The sequence below is a fragment of the Lissotriton helveticus genome, chromosome 8, assembly GCF_964261635.1.
Source record: "Lissotriton helveticus chromosome 8, aLisHel1.1, whole genome shotgun sequence".
NCBI classification, from domain to species: domain Eukaryota; kingdom Metazoa; phylum Chordata; class Amphibia; order Caudata; family Salamandridae; genus Lissotriton; species Lissotriton helveticus.
Window position 1 is genome coordinate 334,673,422 of NC_136069.1, and position 23,212 is coordinate 334,696,633.

A 23,212-nucleotide genomic window follows, 5' to 3' on the forward strand; every position below is an offset into this window, starting at 1 on the left:
ACCAGATCCTAATATTTAATAACCAAAGGACAGTTATGGAAGGTGAATTAAGTTTATTACAAATCCAAAAATAATTGAACATAAACACATCTCAGCACGAGAGGATAGAAATACAAAGGACACAGCCTAAAGCCAAATCTACACACCTAATTCAAACAATGCAGTATGAGTAAACCAATTATTTTGAGAAGGAGGATACAGGTGGTTAGGGAGCAAGAGTCCAATTTTCCCTGCATTGAGGGTTGATGAATGAAAATCATCAAATATATTCCTACACTATAGCTAAAAGGACAGCGCTACATTAGCGGTTAAGCAACTTATGTCAAGAGGAAACATAAGGTGTCAGTCATGGGGTCTTCCTAAGAAGTCTCTCCACTGTCAAGATGGACCAGGTAGCATAACACCACCATCACACAAGTAAGAGCTCACTCTGAGATGCTCTCTCCCCAACGACAAGAAAAGTATGGGCACTTTCCCTAGTACCAACAATCAGTTATCCACAGGTTGAATTCCCATAGTGCACCTCGCACATGCCATCCACTCTCGGTACAGTCCTGATCATACTTTTCCAAGGTATTCTAATGCCTTCGCCCAAGTAAAAGCCAATGTCTTCCTTTTATCGACTCAAGTCACAAGATTGTAACTTCTTCTCTCCTTGCCGAAGCTGCTTAAACAAAGACATTATTCTGTCTCAAAGCACGCTTCTTCAACTGCAATACAAAACATGAGAAAGAACTGCTTCCACAACGCACATGAAATTTATAACTTTAAATCTAAAGCAAGAGTTGTCAGGGGTTTGCATTTCAGGCCTAACATTTTAGCTAAAATAAGAATGCATCATTCATGCATTACAGATTCACATAATCAATATTACAATTTCAACTAATACATTTACCTATTTATATAAATATCACCATTAATAAACACATTTAGTACATGAATATTGTCCGTTTTCACGACACAAGTTCTTCATGTTAACGTTTCCTGCTAATTACATCGATTTACAACGTTAGTTCTTCACAGCACTTGTCAGTTCATCCACCATCAAATTGGGGATTGGGACTGCCGGACATGCTATCATTGGTTCCACAGTAGGCCTTACAATGCGACCGCCACCACGGCGGTCGCAATGCCTATATTTTACAATATGGCGGGTGCTGCTAAAGGCAGCACCTGCCGCAATATAAAAATGGGACATGTTACATATCCTTTCACAACGTGGCAGGCACCATGCGCTGCCTGCCACATGGTAGAGGGATATGTAGGGGGGAACCATAGGTGCCCCTCAACACCCACAACCAGGTGGAAGGGGGTCCCGCTACGGGCCATTGGGCAACCCGCCATGAAATGGCAGGCGGAAAGGGACATCGTAATCTCTACGGCGGTGCCTGGTAGACACTGCCAGCATTGTAAGGACTACGAGCCTCTCCACCTGACCGACGGGCTCAAGGAGCCCGTCGGATGCGTGACGGTCGATCTTTACGATCGCCACACGTCCGCCCGCCATCATAATATGCGGGCGGTAAAGTTGGTTATGATGGCGGGGAGACCGCCACTGACAGACTGTCGGTGGCGGTCTCCCCACTATTATAATAAGCCCCATAGTTATGTCAATACATTTCACAATTCCAACACTTCACGTTACACAAATAGAATTATATATGGGTGCCCTCTATTCGTGGTTATGATGCACCCCTCCAAATAGAATTATACAAATACAAAATCTCTGCTCCTTCACTACCCTATGACAATATTGTTATGCTCAGCCCCATTTACTTAGTGTGAAACAAATGAAATTTTCACTCATAATCAATTGATGTTTTATTCAGCATAGCCCCAAAACCACACGGAGTTGCATCCGGTGTTACAACCAGTTATTTCCCTGGGATAATTTCCCCTTTGATCCTTGAAAAAACGTTAGCACATAGTTCCATGAACATGTACTCCTTACTTACTTGTAGCCTACAACCCACTTCATAGCATAACCTCAAAGGATCATTGAACTTTCACACATACCTACAAAAAGAAATAGATGAGCTCAATCCTTTTGCAGTCAAGTATGCTCAATAACAGAAGTGACATCTGGTTTAGGTTTCACACTATGGCGGGACACTAGATGTCTCAAATACTCCAATTCAGTTCAGAGGAATCTTGTCTTATCTAAGGGCCATGCCTTTACCTAATAACCTCGCTAGCATAGTTGCTCCTACTGAAGAACCGGGTTTTAAAACCCAGCGGCGCCAGGGGCACGCCCAAAGTCTTCGGGTTCTCCTGTCTTGGTATACAGAGACACGGAATACTTCTGGATGGCGTCAAAGATCAAATTTATTAGCTGCAGCTAGTAACAGTTATCCCAGCAATACAACACGGTGTACAACTCAGGAAACTGCTCAACTTTCGTAGAGCAAGACATCACCTTTTATCTTACAATTTGCTCATTATGAATGCACACCCACTGGGACAAATACTGACGAATGAAATACATTTTTCCACGCATTATCACATCATAAAAGTTCGATTTACATTGTACCAACCCACAAGTTAATTATTAGGAATGTCCCAAATTCGATTTCTACAAGCCGGACAAACCCATAATTGAAAGCACTATCCATGTAATGAAAAGTCATAAGAAAAGGAAACAGTTCAGATGCTGAATAGGATAAGATATGTACAAGGGCACTAAAGTTAACGATATCCTGAACATTGATTGGCAATCTCAGACAATGATCAGCCAGGAAAATTGGCTTCGCAAAGGGTCAGTTTCAGGTGACGGGGTCAGCGTCCTGCAGTTCACTCACGAGTCAGAAAAGGCCTAGTTAATATGCACATTTACAACGAAGCCCATGCAACTTGTTCGTTCGGTTACCTCCATAGGCCTACGTGAGGGCAACACAAAATGGCGTCACGAACAACTCAAACAAAATGGAGTCCGGTTCGAGAATCACAGAACCTCAGACCCTCCTTTTGCCATTACGTAGGCAATAACCTAAACTCATGTCAATCTGAATCCAGGTCTATATCTATTCTCATCAGGTCATCAAGGTGTTGCTGTAGCATCATCTTATTATCCTTCACTTCTCTCGGGACAGGTCTTCTCACACAGATTGTAGCACAAAGACTACAAATGGCGGGACCACACTGGATGCACAAACAACACGAGAAAAGGATAGCTAAAGCCATACCAAGGAACATCAGAATCTTCCATTCCCATTTAGATAACAGTCCCCAAATCCATCCAGTCAATGACCAGTTCCCTTCGTCTACGTGTATAGACTCAGCGGACTTATATAACTTCATGATGGCTTGGTACACTGTCGGGGCATTATCTGGTATGAAAACACAGCAACTAGACCCTATCAATTTACATACCCCACCTCTATCTGCTAATATGATATCTAAAACCATACGGTTTTGTAACGTCATAAGACGATCCGCCTGAAACTCAGCTGTAATATTGCTAAGAGCACCTGCAGTTTCATTTATAGTGGCCTCAACCACTCTCGTAAGCTGTCGAATATTCCTACTATTGGCCTTTGGACCCCAAAAGGGCACGAAACCCTTGAAGAAGTCTCCAGCTTCTTGTGCGACAGTATCTTTCGCATCGATAACACCTCTACCATATCTTGTCTTATGGTAATTGAAAACAGCAGTGTATGTAGGGGGAAGCAAAAATGCCACATAACATGTACCTGAGAAATCAGGTGGTAACCATGTATAGGCTCTGTCGTGACAAACAAAATATGTGCCTTTAGCTGGCACAAACGGTGGAGAACTCTGGGATGCATAGACATAGGTGTGAACACACACACTCTTACCAAGCTGAGCTCTCGGATTTTGACCATTATCTTGCAAACAAAGGTGACCTCGGTGGGGTACAATCCAAATAGGCGGAGACCTTTTTCATCTCTCCTTCTCTGTCAGACTAATGCTATATCCAGTCTTGTTCCAACCAGAATATTCTCGTACTTCATCCTTAGGGATAGCATTATACGCATCGATATCTCTGATCATATTTACTATTCCCTGTATCAAGGCATTATTACTCGCATTATCTTTGATGGAACGTAAAGGAGATGCTTCATTCGCATAAATAAACATTGCTTGGAGTGCCCACACTGACCCATTAGGCGAAAAAGGCAAAACCAAATATGCCATTCCCTTATCTGTTGTATGAGGCATAAGACTACATACCCAACAGTTCGTTGTATTTACTACTAGCTGATGCTGATGCAACAACTGTATAAATGAATTGTTAACAAATTCTGATCTTCGTGTATGCTCATGTTCAGGCAAAGTGTGAAACTCATACGAAGGAACAGTAGGAAAAGAAAGAGTAGGTTGGGATGTAGGTACAAGCGTCTGTTGTGCAATATAGGCAATCCAACCCACACAAGCCAATGTAATATTCAAAAACATCAAGAAACACAATATTAAAAAACATTTGCTACGAACCAAGGTACACATTTTCATTTTCAAATCAATTCTCTCAACACTTTTCTCAGATACAAAAGACTCCATCCTCTAACGTGCTGCTCAAGGCTATTACCTTCTTCACTTAAGTGTGCGTCAAGATCGTGCTAACGACCAAGAACCACAGACCTTTCGTCCATTCGCGGCTCACCCCGTAAGGCTGTACCGCGACCCTGCAGCTGAGTCCGGATGGTGACTCGAAAAAGAAAAAGAAAAATAGTCTCTTGTCTGAAAAAGGTGGAACTCACAACAAAAATTCAAATTTTATTTGTCCATTTATTTTTCCTTTCTCGGCCTTAGATTGTAGCGCTCTCTACCAGGCACAGTTTGCTCTTGAAAAAGTGTTTCCGGATCTGTTGTATCCAGTCTTAGATGTGGAGGCACAGAAGCTTGCAGAATATCGTCGTCCTCTCGTTCTGACTGAGTCCATTCCAAATGTGCATCACTAAAAGGTATGAATCTAGGAATTCTTTCACATTCAGAATCTGCTATACCTCCCCGCACCCATTTGTCATACGGTAAGGGCAATAGGACCTTTTTACAATGGGCACCATGTACCCAATTCTTTTTTACCAGCTACTCTAACTGCAGTCCGAGTTGACAGCAACACTAAATACGGTCCAGTCCACCTTGGCTCCAAGTTCTTAGTTCGTTGGAAATTTTTCGTAAGGACGTAACTGCCAGGTTGAATTGTGTGGCCTGGATCCGCAGTCGCTGTCGGTAAGCAGTCATAGACCTGTTGGTGGAGAACACGTAATTTATCAGTCAAGTCATGTAAGCAATCCACCAACATAGGGTACTCAATGTCGCTATACTTCTTAGGCCTTGGCACACCCCAAACATTGGCCGGACGACCAAAAACAATTTCATATGGGCACACGAGTATGTACTGTCGTCCTTGTTGACAAAAGGGCCATTGGCAAGGCATCTGGCCATGTAAGACCAGTCCTCGCTTGTATTTTAGCTAGTTATAGTTTCAGAGTGCCATTATAGCATTCAACAAGTCCAGCGGACTTGGGGTGATTTGCAGCATGAAATTTCTGATTGATACCCAAACCCGCACACACTTTCTTCATGATCTGGCCCACGAATTCACTCCCATTGTCGCTCCATACAATTCTCGGCAAACCATACCTAGAGAAGTACTCTTTGAGCAAAACCTTGGCTGTAGACAAGGCAGTATTATACTTTAGGGGATAGGCCTCTATCCATCTGGAAAAGGCACAAACAACCACAAGGACATACTTCAAGTTATTGCATCTCTCCATGTGAATGTAATCTAGCTGTATCACTTCAAACGGATACGTTGGGGGAGCAAAATGACCAGCTGGAGTTGGGGTTCCCTTGCCAGGATTATGCATCAAGCAAATCATACAATGCTTCACCAAATTCTCAGCACATTTAGGAATTCCAGCATTCTGCCATACTGAAGCCAACAACTTACATATCCCTTTCAAACTAATGTGAGCCATTCCATGAGCCATAGTAACCACTGGGAGCACATACGCATCAGGCAACAACCATCGCTGGTGCTCCGACAACTCAACCCAACAACCTGTCAAATCCAACATACCCGTAGTTTCTCTCCACACACTCACTTCTTTTTCCGTAGCTTCAGCCTGAATCAACTTCACGCTTTCTATTGTGTCTTCACACATTCCTCTTTCCACAACCCATTTTGCAGGACCTGCAACATACATTCGACTTGTCACATCCTTCGCTGTTTCTTTCGCAACTTCATCCGCAAACGCATTCCCTCGACCCACATCGTCCGTAACCTTTCTATGCGCATTATACTTCACAATTGCAATCTGCTTTGGCAGAGTTAGCAATTCAAGAAGTTCATTCACCAATTGTCCATGCTGAATTTTCGTACCATGAGAAGTAAGAAATCCTCTCTCTCTCCACAAACGGCCGAAACTATGGGCCACACCAAACGCATACTGGCTATCAGTATAAACATTCACTCGCTTTCCTTCTGACAATACACACGCTCTAGTCAATGCTATTAACTCTGCTGCTTGCGCTGAATTCTGTGCTATACGTGCTGTTTCAACAACTGTATGTAAAGTTGTGACAGCATATGCTACAGTCGACTCTCCATTCGAAAGCTTAAAACATGAACCATCTACCCATAGGGTACCATCAGCATTCGAAAGAGGAGTATCTTTTAAATCAACTCTAGCCTTCGTTTCCTCCTCTGTCCGGAGAACACAATCATGCTGTTCCTGAACATCTGTCTCTACAGAAATCGGTAACAACATAGCTGGATTCAACACATTGCACCTTTTGATGTGTACATGGCTAGCCAAAAGCGTCAACTCATATCCTGACAGACGTACACTAGTAAGGTGCTGAGTCTTCGTCCTATTCAGTAGAGTATCCACTGCATGTGGAACCATCACAATCAACGTATTATCCAATACCAAACCAGCAGACTGTCGGATAGAAACAGCCGCTGCTGCTGTAGCTCTCAGGCAACTCGGCAACGCTCTAGCTACTGGATATAACGTCGCTGAAAAATACGCACATGGGCGTTGCTTGTCTCCAAATTGTTGTGTCAACACTGACAATGCACAACCTTCTCTCTCGTGTACATACAATGTAAAAGGTTTACTGTAGTTCGGGGTACCCAATACCGGAGCAGAACACAAAACATCACATAATTCAGAAAAACTTTTCTGACAATCATCAGACCAAGGGAGAGGATACAGAGTATCTTTAAGAGTCAGTGCCAACAGAGGTTTTGCTAGCAAGGAAACGTTCGGGATCCACTGCCTACAATACGAGGTGATACCTAAGAAGGCACACACTTCTCTCTGTGTGGATGGTACAGTCATTTGGGCAATCGCTTGAATTTGTTCTGGGGTCAATCATCTTCCCTCCTTTGACAAGAGATGACCTAAATAGGTTACTTCTTGTCAGCAATACTGTAACTTTGAAGGTGACACTTTATGATGAAGGTCAGACAAATGCTTCTTTACAAATCTCTTTGTCATCAGCAGCGACCAGCAGATCATCAACATACTGTATAAGAGTAGCACCAGAAGGCAACACAAAACTATCAGGCTGAGTTTTCAATGCCTGACTATAGATGGAGGGACTTTCACAATAACCTTGAGGAGCTCGCTTAAACCGGAAGCTGCGGCCTCCTAAAGAGAAGCCAAAAATAACTCTACTTTCCTCAGCGATCGGAACGCTAAAGAAAGCATTCTTCAGATCAATAACTGAAAACCAAGCGGCTGAAGCGAGGATCAGAGTCAACAAAGCAGTGATATCCGGGACCACAGGAAACTGTGGCACCACAATCTTATTCACTTCTCGAAGAATGATCACAAACCGATACACAGGTGGCTGAGAAGCATCAGTACGCTTAAGGATAGGCAGAACAGGACTGTTACACACATTACCTCTCGTTTCTTCAACTACACCCTTCTCAACCAAATCATAAATAATCGCTAGAAGAGCTCTCTCGCCATCACTAGATATTTTATATTGGGGAATACGAGGTAGCCTAACATTCGACTTAAGGGTGACAACATAGGGTGGAATCTGCAAGAGACCAACATCATTGGGACCTGTAGCCCAAAGTGTATCAGGAAGAGAACGCAATTCCAGTGGAAGACAATCTTTAGACAAATACATCGGGGAAATCACTTTCTTACCCATCGTAAGATGTACTCCCGAAGGAGAGCAATGTAATGTCGCATGCAATCTTTTCAGCAAGTCCAAACCCAACAGATTCTCACCACAACCAGTCTTTCGAATAAGAGGAGCTTCCAATTCACAAGGACCAATAGAAAGGGGCAAAGGATTAGAAACCGGGTTACAAACTGGGGCGCCAGAAAATCCTACTGAAACGTTAGTCAAGCCAGACAAAGGTGCGCCAGGAAGTTTAGAGTGCATAATAGAACTCTTTGTCGCACCAGTATCCAAAAGAAAAGGTTCTGCCACACCTAATGTAATCACTTCAACATAAGGTCCTTTCTGGTCTACTGGAACTGACACTGCTTCCTCTCTTTGCCCATGGCTGTCCTAACTATCATTATAACCAGCACTCTCACTCTCGACATAATAATCATCAACGTAGTACTGTGCCGACTGAACAGTCGGAACATTCTGTCCGTCAAAACAATTCGTAGAATTCTGAGGGGGAAAGGAACTCTCATTCCGGGGAAACACACCACGTCCCCTACACCTAGGAACTTGTTCGAAACCACCACGACCTTTCTGACCAGATACACCATTCGCACACTGTAACAGAATCGGACAACTACTCTTGAAGTGACCCTCTTCTCTGCAATAAGCACACTGATTAGGTCCTGGCGGTAATCGCGGAGCGAAAAACTCCGGTTTCTGTAATAATCTATGAAACTGTGGGGGTTGCTGAAACTGAGGTTAATTCGAACGAGGCGGATAAGCTTGCTGCAAAAGAACTTTCATCTTTAGGTCTCTAGTCTTCCTCTCTACTTTATCCTTCTCATCTTTATCCCTATTCTCATAATATTGTGCAGTAGCCAATATCTGGGCCGACGAAGAAACAGCCCATGAACTCTCAGAGTCCTTTAACTTATTAGAAAGTTCGGGAAGCAAATTAAAGACAAATTTGTCCACGAACAACCGTTGACCACCTTCAGTGCTCATGTCCTGGCCACTATGATCGATAAACGTTTCTTCAAACCTCGTGAAGAAATCAGACACACTCTCGTCTTTCTTTTGTTTGCATGCTGCCAACTTGTCCCAATTCACTCGCAAAGGAGGCATCATAGTTTTCATTAAATTAATAATCCTACCAGGTAATTCTGCAACCAAGGGCTCAGGTTTGGCACCTCCTACCTGTTGACCATCTGCAGCAACAATATTAGCCCACGTATCTCCTAATTCTTGCGCATGATTCTCATGATGAATCTTCGCCCACAGAGGTTGAGGAACTACATTACCCATCAACATATCTATGTCAGCTAAATTCATAACACACGCATCAACTGTCTGGGACAACTCCTTATAATAACCAGCAGGATTCTTACGGGGGTCAGGCAAGGTCTGCTTAAGAGCCAAGACCTCTGCTCTTTTCCAAGGAACATGTACCCATACTAGCTGAAAATGAGCCGGTGCAGCCTGAATACCCTGATTAACATTAGCAGCAACTGCCTCTCTCCATACAGGGGGAACTTCTCTCATAGGATACTGCTTCACTTTCCGCCTAACAGAAGAATCAGGTTCATACAATGTCTGAGGCGGTAATCTAGACCTAAAAACAAGTATCGTCTCTACGGCTTCCTCAACTTCAGACTCCACTATCGTCCCTTTAGCAAATTCGGACTGAACATCAAGCACTTCCTGCGGAATCGGACCCAACTCATTATCTTCCCATTCCTGACGGAGAAACGTACACATTACATCAAAAACATACCTTTGATTAGGCGGCTCCCACTGTAAGAAAACATCCATAACCGCTTGTAAATTATACCTGGAAGCATTTAAAATCCATCTACGAGCCAAAAGATCCAACACTGCCCGTTCTTCGGGACCAGGAAACTGACTACGACTCTGCTTACGTTCCAAAACAGGGGTCATATTCAGTGACCCAGAAAGTGGAGACAAAAGACCAGCAACAGTCTCAGTCATTCTTTGTCGAACAGAAGGAGAAGAATTTATCATAAGGACAGGAGAAAGAGTGTTTTGAGGTGACGAAAACATAGGGACAGAAGTAGCAGGAGTCGGAGATACAGGAATGGAAGGTACAAGAGTTTGAGACAAAGCTGATAGCAAAGCTGGCGACCCTGGAAGGGGCTGCACCGTAGGAGGGAGAACTATCTGTGCAACGGATGGCTGAACAACAGCAGGAGGCTGAACAACAAAGGGTGGAACAACTGGGGGTAATGGAGGTGCAGTAGCACCTTGCACATAAGGGGGTGGTAATCTCAGTAAATGAGACATCAAAGGATCTTTTTCGGAGTCTTCAGGCACTTTTGAAAGGGAAGGTGGCAAGGCCGGATAACATTGATCAATGGCCATGCAACGTTGTCTATCTGAGACTTCACTCACTCGATCTTCTTCATCTACTTTAAACTGCCTAGCAGCTTGTAGTACTGACATATTCTTATCTTTCCTATCTCTCTTTGCTTGCTTAATTTCTCGCTGTTTGGCTTCCTTACGCCAGAGGCGGAAAGAGTCAAACATCGCCGGCCGGGCTTTCTTCTGAAATAGCGCAACTTCCAAATTATCTAAAATATTTAATTTGAAACTACCATGTTGGGGCCATCGTAGTTACCTATTTATATAAATATCACCATTAATAAACACATTTAGTACATGAATATTGTCCGTTTTCACGACACAAGTTCTTCATGTTAACGTTTCCTGCTAATTACATCGATTTACAACGTTAGTTCTTCACAGCACTTGTCAGTTCATCCACCATCAAATTGGGGATTGGGACTGCCGGACATGCTATCATTGGTTCCACAGTAGGCCTTACAATGCGACCGCCACCACGGCGGTCGCAATGCCTATATTTTACAATATGGCGGGTGCTGCTAAAGGCAGCACCTGCCGCAATATAAAAATGGGACATGTTACATATCCTTTCACAACGTGGCAGGCACCATGCGCTGCCTGCCACATGGTAGAGGGATATGTAGGGGGGAACCATAGGTGCCCCTCAACACCCACAACCAGGTGGAAGGGGGTCCCGCTACGGGCCATTGGGCAACCCGCCATGAAATGGCAGGCGGAAAGGGACATCGTAATCCCTACGGCGGTGCCTGGTAGACACTGCCAGCATTGTAAGGACTACGAGCCTCTCCACCTGACCGACGGGCTCAAGGAGCCCGTCGGATGCGTGACGGTCGATCTTTACGATCGCCACACGTCCGCCCGCCATCATAATATGCGGGCGGTAAAGTTGGTTATGATGGCGGGGAGACCGCCACTGACAGACTGTCGGTGGCGGTCTTCCCACTATTATAATAAGCCCCATAGTTATGTCAATACATTTCACAATTCCAACACTTCACGTTACACAAATAGAATTATATATGGGTGCCCTCTATTCGTGGTTATGATGCACCCCTCCAAATAGAATTATACAAATACAAAATCTCTGCTCCTTCACTACCCTATGACAATATTGTTATGCTCAGCCCCATTTACTTAGTGTGAAACAAATGAAATTTTCACTCATAATCAATTGATGTTTTATTCAGCATAGCCCCAAAACCACACGGAGTTGCATCCGGTGTTACAACCAGTTATTTCCCTGGGATAATTTCCCCTTTGATCCTTGAAAAAACGTTAGCACATAGTTCCATGAACATGTACTCCTTACTTACTTGTAGCCTACAACCCACTTCATAGCATAACCTCAAAGGATCATTGAACTTTCACACATACCTACAAAAAGAAATAGATGAGCTCAATCCTTTTGCAGTCAAGTATGCTCAATAACAGAAGTGACATCTGGTTTAGGTTTCACACTATGGCGGGACACTAGATGTCTCAAATACTCCAATTCAGTTCAGAGGAATCTTGTCTTATCTAAGGGCCATGCCTTTACCTAATAACCTCGCTAGCATAGTTGCTCCTACTGAAGAACCGGGTTTTAAAACCCAGCGGCGCCAGGGGCACGCCCAAAGTCTTCGGGTTCTCCTGTCTTGGTATACAGAGACACGGAATACTTCTGGATGGCGTCAAAGATCAAATTTATTAGCTGCAGCTAGTAACAGTTATCCCAGCAATACAACACGGTGTACAACTCAGGAAACTGCTCAACTTTCGTAGAGCAAGACATCACCTTTTATCTTACAATTTGCTCATTATGAATGCACACCCACTGGGACAAATACTGACGAATGAAATACATTTTTCCACGCATTATCACATCATAAAAGTTCGATTTACATTGTACCAACCCACAAGTTAATTATTAGGAATGTCCCAAATTCGATTTCTACAAGCCGGACAAACCCATAATTGAAAGCACTATCCATGTAATGAAAAGTCATAAGAAAAGGAAACAGTTCAGATGCTGAATAGGATAAGATATGTACAAGGGCACTAAAGTTAACGATATCCTGAACATTGATTGGCAATCTCAGACAACGATCAGCCAGGAAAATTGGCTTCGCAAAGGGTCAGTTTCAGGTGACGGGGTCAGCGTCCTGCAGTTCACTCACGAGTCAGAAAAGGCCTAGTTAATATGCACATTTACAACGAAGCCCATGCAACTTGTTCGTTCGGTTACCTCCATAGGCCTACGTGAGGGCAACACAAAATGGCGTCACGAACAACTCAAACAAAATGGAGTCCGGTTCGAGAATCACAGAACCTCAGACCCTCCTTTTGCCATTACGTAGGCAATAACCTAAACTCATGTCAATCTGAATCCAGGTCTATATCTATTCTCATCAGGTCATCAAGGTGTTGCTGTAGCATCATCTTATTATCCTTCACTTCTCTCGGGACAGGTCTTCTCACACAGATTGTAGCACAAAGACTACAAATGGCGGGACCACACTGGATGCACAAACAACACGAGAAAAGGATAGCTAAAGCCATACCAAGGAACATCAGAATCTTCCATCCCCATTTAGATAACAGTCCCCAAATCCATCCAGTCAATGACCAGTTCCCTTCGTCTACGTGTATAGACTCAGCGGACTTATATAACTTCATGATGGCTTGGTACACTGTCGGGGCATTATCTGGTATGAAAACACAGCAACTAGACCCTATCAATTTACATACCCCACCTCTATCTGCTAATATGATATCTAAAACCATACGGTTTTGTAACGTCATAAGACGATCCGCCTGAAACTCAGCTGTAATATTGCTAAGAGCACCTGCAGTTTCATTTATAGTGGCCTCAACCACTCTCGTAAGCTGTCGAATATTCCTACTATTGGCCATAGGACCCCAAAAGGGCACGAAACCCTTGAAGAAGTCTCCAGCTTCTTGTGCGACAGTATCTTTCGCATCGATAACACCTCTACCATATCTTGTCTTATGGTAATTGAAAACAGCAGTGTATGTAGGGGGAAGCAAAAATGCCACATAACATGTACCTGAGAAATCAGGTGGTAACCATGTATAGGCTCTGTCGTGACAAACAAAATATGTGCCTTTAGCTGGCACAAACGGTGGAGAACTCTGGGATGCATAGACATAGGTGTGAACACACACACTCTTACCAAGCTGAGCTCTCGGATTTTGACCATTACCTTGCAAACAAAGGTGACCTCGGTGGGGTACAATCCAAATAGGCGGAGACCTTTTTCATCTCTCCTTCTCTGTCAGACTAATGCTATATCCAGTCTTGTTCCAACCAGAATATTCTCGTACTTCATCCTTAGGGATAGCATTATACGCATCGATATCTCTGATCATATTTACTATTCCCTGTATCAAGGCATTATTACTCGCATTATCTTTGACGGAACGTAAAGGAGATGCTTCATTCGCATAAATAAACATTGCTTGGAGTGCCCACACTGACCCATTAGGCGAAAAAGGCAAAACCAAATATGGCATTCCCTTATCTGTTGTATGAGGCATAAGACTACATACCCAACAGTTCGTTGTATTTACTACTAGCTGATGCTGATGCAACAACTGTATAAATGAATTGTTAACAAATTCTGATCTTCGTGTATGCTCATGTTCAGGCAAAGTGTGAAACTCATACGAAGGAACAGTAGGAAAAGAAAGAGTAGGTTGGGATGTAGGTACAAGCGTCTGTTGTGCAATATAGGCAATCCAACCCACACAAGCCAATGTAATATTCAAAAACATCAAGAAACACAATATTAAAAAACATTTGCTACGAACCAAGGTACACATTTTCATTTTCAAATCAATTCTCTCAACACTTTTCTCAGATACAAAAGACTCCATCCTCTAACGTGCTGCTCAAGGCTATTACCTTCTTCACTTAAGTGTGCGTCAAGATCGTGCTAACGACCAAGAACCACAGACCTTTCGTCCATTCGCGGCTCACCCCGTAAGGCTGTACCGCGACCCTGCAGCTGAGTCCGGATGGTGACTCGAAAAAGAAAAAGAAAAATAGTCTCTTGTCTGAAAAAGGTGGAACTCACAACAAAAATTCAAATTTTATTTGTCCATTTATTTTTCCTTTCTCGGCCTTAGATTGTAGCGCTCTCTACCAGGCACAGTTTGCTCTTGAAAAAGTGTTTCCGGATCTGTTGTATCCAGTCTTAGATGTGGAGGCACAGAAGCTTGCAGAATATCGTCGTCCTCTCGTTCTGACTGAGTCCATTCCAAATGTGCATCACTAAAAGGTATGAATCTAGGAATTCTTTCACATTCAGAATCTGCTATACCTCCCCGCACCCATTTGTCATACGGTAAGGGCAATAGGACCTTTTTACAATGGGCACCATGTACCCAATTCTTTTTTACCAGCTACTCTAACTGCAGTCCGAGTTGACAGCAACACTAAATACGGTCCAGTCCACCTTGGCTCCAAGTTCTTAGTTCGTTGGAAATTTTTTCGTAAGGACGTAACTGCCAGGTTGAATTGTGTGGCCTGGATCCGCAGTCGCTGTCGGTAAGCAGTCATAGACCTGTTGGTGGAGAACACGTAATTTATCAGTCAAGTCATGTAAGCAATCCACCAACATAGGGTACTCAATGTCGCTATACTTCTTAGGCCTTGGCACACCCCAAACATTGGCCGGACGACCAAAAACAATTTCATATGGGCACACGAGTATGTACTGTCGTCCTTGTTGACAAAAGGGCCATTGGCAAGGCATCTGGCCATGTAAGACCAGTCCTCGCTTGTATTTTAGCTAGTTATAGTTTCAGAGTGCCATTATAGCATTCAACAAGTCCAGCGGACTTGGGGTGATTCGCAGCATGAAATTTCTGATTGATACCCAAACCCGCACACACTTTCTTCATGATCTGGCCCACGAATTCACTCCCATTGTCGCTCCATACAATTCTCGGCAAACCATACCTAGAGAAGTACTCTTTGAGCAAAACCTTGGCTGTAGACAAGGCAGTATTATACTTTAGGGGATAGGCCTCTATCCATCTGGAAAAGGCACAAACAACCACAAGGACATACTTCAAGTTATTGCATCTCTCCATGTGAATGTAATCTAGCTGTATCACTTCAAACGGATACGTTGGGGGAGCAAAATGACCAGCTGGAGTTGGGGTTCCCTTGCCAGGATTATGCATCAAGCAAATCATACAATGCTTCACCAAATTCTCAGCACATTTAGGAATTCCAGCATTCTGCCATACTGAAGCCAACAACTTACATATCCCTTTCAAACTAATGTGAGCCATTCCATGAGCCATAGTAACCACTGGGAGCACATACGCATCAGGCAACAACCATCGCTGGTGCTCCGACAACTCAACCCAACAACCTGTCAAATCCAACATACCCGTAGTTTCTCTCCACACACTCACTTCTTTTTCCGTAGCTTCAGCCTGAATCAACTTCACGCTTTCTATTGTGTCTTCACACATTCCTCTTTCCACAACCCATTTTGCAGGACCTGCAACATACATTCGACTTGTCACATCCTTCGCTGTTTCTTTCGCAACTTCATCCGCAAACGCATTCCCTCGACCCACATCGTCCGTAACCTTTCTATGCGCATTATACTTCACAATTGCAATCTGCTTTGGCAGAGTTAGCAATTCAAGAAGTTCATTCACCAATTGTCCATGCTGAATTTTCGTACCATGAGAAGTAAGAAATCCTCTCTCTCCCCACAAACGGCCGAAACTATGGGCCACACCAAACGCATACTGGCTATCAGTATAAACATTCACTCGCTTTCCTTCTGACAATACACACGCTCTAGTCAATGCTATTAACTCTGCTGCTTGCGCTGAATTCTGTGCTATACGTGCTGTTTCAACAACTGTATGTAAAGTTGTGACAGCATATGCTACAGTCGACTCTCCATTCGAAAGCTTAAAACATGAACCATCTACCCATAGGGTACCATCAGCATTCGAAAGAGGAGTATCTTTTAAATCAACTCTAGCCTTCGTTTCCTCCTCTGTCCGGAGAACACAATCATGCTGTTCCTGAACATCTGTCTCTACAGAAATCGGTAACAACATAGCTGGATTCAACACATTGCACCTTTTGATGTGTACATGGCTAGCCAAAAGCGTCAACTCATATCCTGACAGACGTACACTAGTAAGGTGCTGAGTCTTCGTCCTATTCAGTAGAGTATCCACTGCATGTGGAACCATCACAATCAACGTATTATCCAATACCAAACCAGCAGACTGTCGGATAGAAACAGCCGCTGCTGCTGTAGCTCTCAGGCAACTCGGCAACGCTCTAGCTACTGGATATAACGTCGCTGAAAAATACGCACATGGGCGTTGCTTGTCTCCAAATTGTTGTGTCAACACTGACAATGCACAACCTTCTCTCTCGTGTACATACAATGTAAAAGGTTTACTGTAGTTCGGGGTACCCAATACCGGAGCAGAACACAAAACATCACATAATTCAGAAAAACTTTTCTGACAATCATCAGACCAAGGGAGAGGATACAGAGTATCTTTAAGAGTCAGTGCCAACAGAGGTTTTGCTAGCAAGGAAAAGTTCGGGATCCACTGCCTACAATACGAGGTGATACCTAAGAAGGCACACACTTCTCTCTGTGTGGATGGTACAGTCATTTGGGCAATCGCTTGAATTTGTTCTGGGGTCAATCATCTTCCCTCCTTTGACAAGAGATGACCTAAATAGGTTACTTCTTGTCAGCAATACTGTAACTTTGAAGGTGACACTTTATGATGAAGGTCAGACAAATGTCGTAATAAGGAAAGAGTAGCTTCTTTACAAATCTCTTTGTCATCAGCAGCGACCAGCAGATCATCAACATACTGTATAAGAGTAGCACCAGAAGGCAACACAAAACTATCAAGCTGAGTTTTCAATGCCTGACTATAGATGGAGGGACTTTCACAATAACCTTGAGGAACTCGCTTAAACCGGAAGCTGCGGCCTCCTAAAGAGAAGCCAAAAATAACTCTACTTTCCTCAGCGATCGGAACGCTAAAGAAAGCATTCTTCAGATCAATAACTGAAAACCAAGCGGCTGAAGCGAGGATCAGAGTCAACAAAGCAGTGATATCCGGGACCACAGGAAACTGTGGCACCACAATCTTATTCACTTCTCGAAGAATGATCACAAACCGATACACAGGTGGCTGAGAAGCATCAGTACGCTTAAGGATAGGCAGAACAGGACTGTTACACACATTACCTCTCGTTTCTTCAACTACACCCTTCTCAACCAAATCATAAATAATCGCTAGAAGAGCTCTCTCGCCATCACTAGATATTTTATATTGGGGAATACGAGGTAGCCTAACATTCGACTTAAGGGTGACAACATAGGGTGGAATCTGCAAGAGACCAACATCATTGGGACCTGTAGCCCAAAGTGTATCAGGAAGAGAACGCAATTCCAGTGGAAGACAATCTTTAGACAAATACATCGGGGAAATCACTTTCTTACCCATCGTAAGATGTACTCCCGAAGGAGAGCAATGTAATGTCGCATGCAATCTTTTCAGCAAGTCCAAACCCAACAGATTCTCACCACAACCAGTCTTTCGAATAAGAGGAGCTTCCAATTCACAAGGACCAATAGAAAGGGGCAAAGGATTAGAAACCGGGTTACAAACTGGGGCGCCAGAAAATCCTACTGAAACGTTAGTCAAGCCAGACAAAGGTGCGCCAGGAAGTTTAGAGTGCATAATAGAACTCTTTGTCGCACCAGTATCCAAAAGAAAAGGTTCTGCCACACCTAATGTAATCACTTCAACATAAGGTCCTTTCTGGTCTACTGGAACTGACACTGCTTCCTCTCTTTGCCCATGGCTGTCCTAACTATCATTATAACCAGCACTCTCACTCTCGACATAATAATCATCAACGTAGTACTGTGCCGACTGAACAGTCGGAACATTCTGTCCGTCAAAACAATTCGTAGAATTCTGAGGGGGAAAGGAACTCTCATTCCGGGGAAACACACCACGTCCCCTACACCTAGGAACTTGTTCGAAACCACCACGACCTTTCTGACCAGATACACCATTCGCACACTGTAACAGAATCGGACAACTACTCTTGAAGTGACCCTCTTCTCTGCAATAAGCACACTGATTAGGTCCTGGCGGTAATCGCGGAGCGAAAAACTCCGGTTTCTGTAATAATCTATGAAACTGTGGGGGTTGCTGAAACTGAGGTTAATTCGAACGAGGCGGATAAGCTTGCTGCAAAAGAACTTTCATCTTTAGGTCTCTAGTCTTCCTCTCTACTTTATCCTTCTCATCTTTATCCCTATTCTCATAATATTGTGCAGTAGCCAATATCTGGGCCGACGAAGAAACAGCCCATGAACTCTCAGAGTCCTTTAACTTATTAGAAAGTTCGGGAAGCAAATTAAAGACAAATTTGTCCACGAACAACCGTTGACCACCTTCAGTGCTCATGTCCTGGCCACTATGATCGATAAACGTTTCTTCAAACCTCGTGAAGAAATCAGACACACTCTCGTCTTTCTTTTGTTTGCATGCTGCCAACTTGTCCCAATTCACTCGCAAAGGAGGCATCATAGTTTTCATTAAATTAATAATCCTACCAGGTAATTCTGCAACCAAGGGCTCAGGTTTGGCACCTCCTACCTGTTGACCATCTGCAGCAACAATATTAGCCCACGTATCTCCTAATTCTTGCGCATGATTCTCATGATGAATCTTCGCCCACAGAGGTTGAGGAACTACATTACCCATCAACATATCTATGTCAGCTAAATTCATAACACACGCATCAACTGTCTGGGACAACTCCTTATAATAACCAGCAGGATTCTTACGGGGGTCAGGCAAGGTCTGCTTAAGAGCCAAGACCTCTGCTCTTTTCCAAGGAACATGTACCCATACTAGCTGAAAATGAGCCGGTGCAGCCTGAATACCCTGATTAACATTAGCAGCAACTGCCTCTCTCCATACAGGGGGAACTTCTCTCATAGGATACTGCTTCACTTTCCGCCTAACAGAAGAATCAGGTTCATACAATGTCTGAGGCGGTAATCTAGACCTAAAAACAAGTATCGTCTCTACGGCTTCCTCAACTTCAGACTCCACTATCGTCCCTTTAGCAAATTCGGACTGAACATCAAGCACTTCCTGCGGAATCGGACCCAACTCATTATCTTCCCATTCCTGACGGAGAAACGTACACATTACATCAAAAACATACCTTTGATTAGGCGGCTCCCACTGTAAGAAAACATCCATAACCGCTTGTAAATTATACCTGGAAGCATTTAAAATCCATCTACGAGCCAAAAGATCCAACACTGCCCGTTCTTCGGGACCAGGAAACTGACTACGACTCTGCTTACGTTCCAAAACAGGGGTCATATTCAGTGACCCAAAAAGTGGAGACAAAAGACCAGCAACAGTCTCAGTCATTCTTTGTCGAACAGAAGGAGAAGAATTTATCATAAGGACAGGAGAAAGAGTGTTTTGAGGTGACGAAAACATAGGGACAGAAGTAGCAGGAGTCGGAGATACAGGAATGGAAGGTACAAGAGTTTGAGACAAAGCTGATAGCAAAGCTGGCGACCCTGGAAGGGGCTGCACCGTAGGAGGGAGAACTATCTGTGCAACGGATGGCTGAACAACAGCAGGAGGCTGAACAACAAAGGGTGGAACAACTGGGGGTAATGGAGGTGCAGTAGCACCTTGCACATAAGGGGGTGGTAATCTCAGTAAATGAGACATCAAAGGATCTTTTTCGGAGTCTTCAGGCACTTTTGAAAGGGAAGGTGGCAAGGCCGGATAACATTGATCAATGGCCATGCAACGTTGTCTATCTGAGACTTCACTCACTCGATCTTCTTCATCTACTTTAAACTGCCTAGCAGCTTGTAGTACTGACATATTCTTATCTTTCCTATCTCTCTTTGCTTGCTTAATTTCTCGCTGTTTGGCTTCCTTACGCCAGAGGCGGAAAGAGTCAAACATCGCCGGCCGGGCTTTCTTCTGAAATAGCGCAACTTCCAAATTATCTAAAATATTTAATTTGAAACTACCATGTTGGGGCCATCGTAAAACACCATCTTTCTTCGTATAGCGCACCCATACTTCATTATAAGTAAAAGGACCCACTCCGTGTTTTGAATAGAGCTCATAAGTCGGAGTTCCAACCGGAGGTATCGGACACGAATCCTCCAATCGGGAATCCCTGTTGCAACCACAACTAAACCATTTCCTAAATTTGCTAAGACCAGGCATCTTATAGCTCACTAGTCTAGCTTAAAACTTCAAGGGGTTATCAACTATTGATACCCTCGTAAATATACGAGCCCCTGGGCTTCGACTATTGCAATAACTGAATCAAAACCAAGAAACAAAACAAAGTCGTGGGAGCGACCCACTTATACTTAACCAAAATATTTGTCACGCCACCAGAAGACCGTCTATCCTCTCGCTCTACAAAGCATCAATCGAGGGTCCAAGACAGGGCGACAGTCAGGGCAGCAGTCCTTCGTAGCCGCGGGAAAGCGGGAGGCATTGCAGTAAAGACTTTCGGTCCACGTCGACATACAGGGGTCAATGAAGTGGTTGGCCTTCCTCCAGAATTTCCTCACGGGGCTCCTCACGATCCACGGGCTTGGACCGGTACCGCTGAAGTCGCCCCGCCGTTGGGCGCCAACTGAAGAACCGGGTTTTAGAACCCAGCGACGCCAGGGGCACGCCCAAAGTCTTCGGGTTCTCCTGTCTTGGTATACAGAGACACGGAATACTTCTGGATGGCGTCAAAGATCAAATTTATTACCTGCAGCTAGTAACAGTAATCCCAGCAATACAACACGGTGGACAACTCAGGAAACTGCTCAACTTTCGTAGAGCAAGACATCACCTTTTATCTTTCAATTTGCTCATTATAAATGCACACCCACTGCGACAAATACTGACGAATGAAATACATTTTCCCATGCACTATCACATCATAAAAGTTCGATTTACATTGTACCAACCCACAAGTTAATTATTAGGAATGTCCCAAATTCGATTTCTACAAGCCGGACAAACCCATAATTGAAAGCACTATCCATGTAATGAAAAGTCATAAGAAAAGGAAACAGTTCAGATGCTGAATAGGATAAGATATGTACAAGGGCACTAAAGTTAACGATATCCTGAACATTGATTGGCAATTTCAGACAACGATCAGCCAGGAAAATTGGCTTCGCAAAGGGTCAGTTTCAGGTGACGGGGTCAGCGTCCTTCAGTTCACTCACGAGTCAGAAAAGGCCTAGTTAATATGCACATGAACAACGAAGCCCTTGCAACTTGTTCGTTCGGTTACCTCCATAGGCCTACGTGAGGGCAACACAAAATGGCGTCCCGAACACCTCAAACAAAATGGAGTCCGGTTCGAGAATCACAGAACCTCACTCCCATGTTGCTTAAAACATAACAATGTCATCTTGAAATGCCTAAACATCTTTCACAATACATCTCTGGAAGACTGGTAATGCTTAGACAAGTGTAAATGGCATCCTTAAAAAAGTAAATGTCCTTCTTGGTGTAATGGGTGTGAGTTAGCATTCCTCAGAATGCTTTTCCCAAATGTTACAATTGAAGTAATTTACGAATGGTGCCCTTGGGCTACAGCACCATTTAACTCCAATTGAATATCCAGGCACACTATTTCAGCACTTGACTCTCACAGGATATTGTGGTTGGGCGGTTCTAGGTCTACTGAAAGGTGATGTGAGGTTAGACACTCAGATTACAGTAAACACAATACGAGCAGTCAATAAAGTTACTTTTCACAAAACTATTCTTCTTCCTCAGCCATGCTATCTTGCAGTTGCTTGGTCTCGCCATGTCTCAGGAGTCATGAAGAGGCAGAGCACTACATGGCTATGCTTACATGAGGCCTGCATCTCCCTTTGCTGTAGTGAAGCTGTTACCACCTTATGGTAAAGAACACATCCTTGGCAGAACACACTGTAGAACCGGGGGCAATTGTAGCATTGACACTGGGAGCTAAGAACTGGAGAGGAGGAAGGTGGACAGGGACACACTATTATGTCTGTTCATGTATAGACTGTGAGTGCATGCACAACCCTGCCAATTGTCACACATCTGAGGTTAGAATAACAGCTTTTGATGACATCTCCTCATTTCACCACATTTCAGTACCTACTGAAATGCATCACATAGCTGAAGTTAACTGTCAACTGCATGTCCTTGGAATTTCAATGCTTGTTGTGTTATGCTAGTGTAGAAACTTTACACCACCCCGTGTCTCTCTGCACCAATATGGGAGGCATTAAGTGTCAAAGGGTCAATAATCACAACATACCTACCCAAGTCATGAGGGATCGGGCAGCAGCACCCTGGTGTGCTATTATTGGTGAAGCCAGCCCTGGCTGACACTAGATGTGCATGACTTCAGATTCTGCGCTATAGGTCCTGGCCAACGAGGTGGTAAGACACTATGATGGTCTAATGTGCCATCTCACGCTGAAGATGCAACCAAAAACAAATAACAACATACCTGTAGAAGTAGATAAGGGACAAAATCAATACTGAATCAACATATCCACACAATGTTGAGAACATTAGAAACAGGTTCCAAATCTTGAACTTGCAGGTACTTAAGTGAGTTGCCTAAACACTAACGCATGGCTACTGAAGC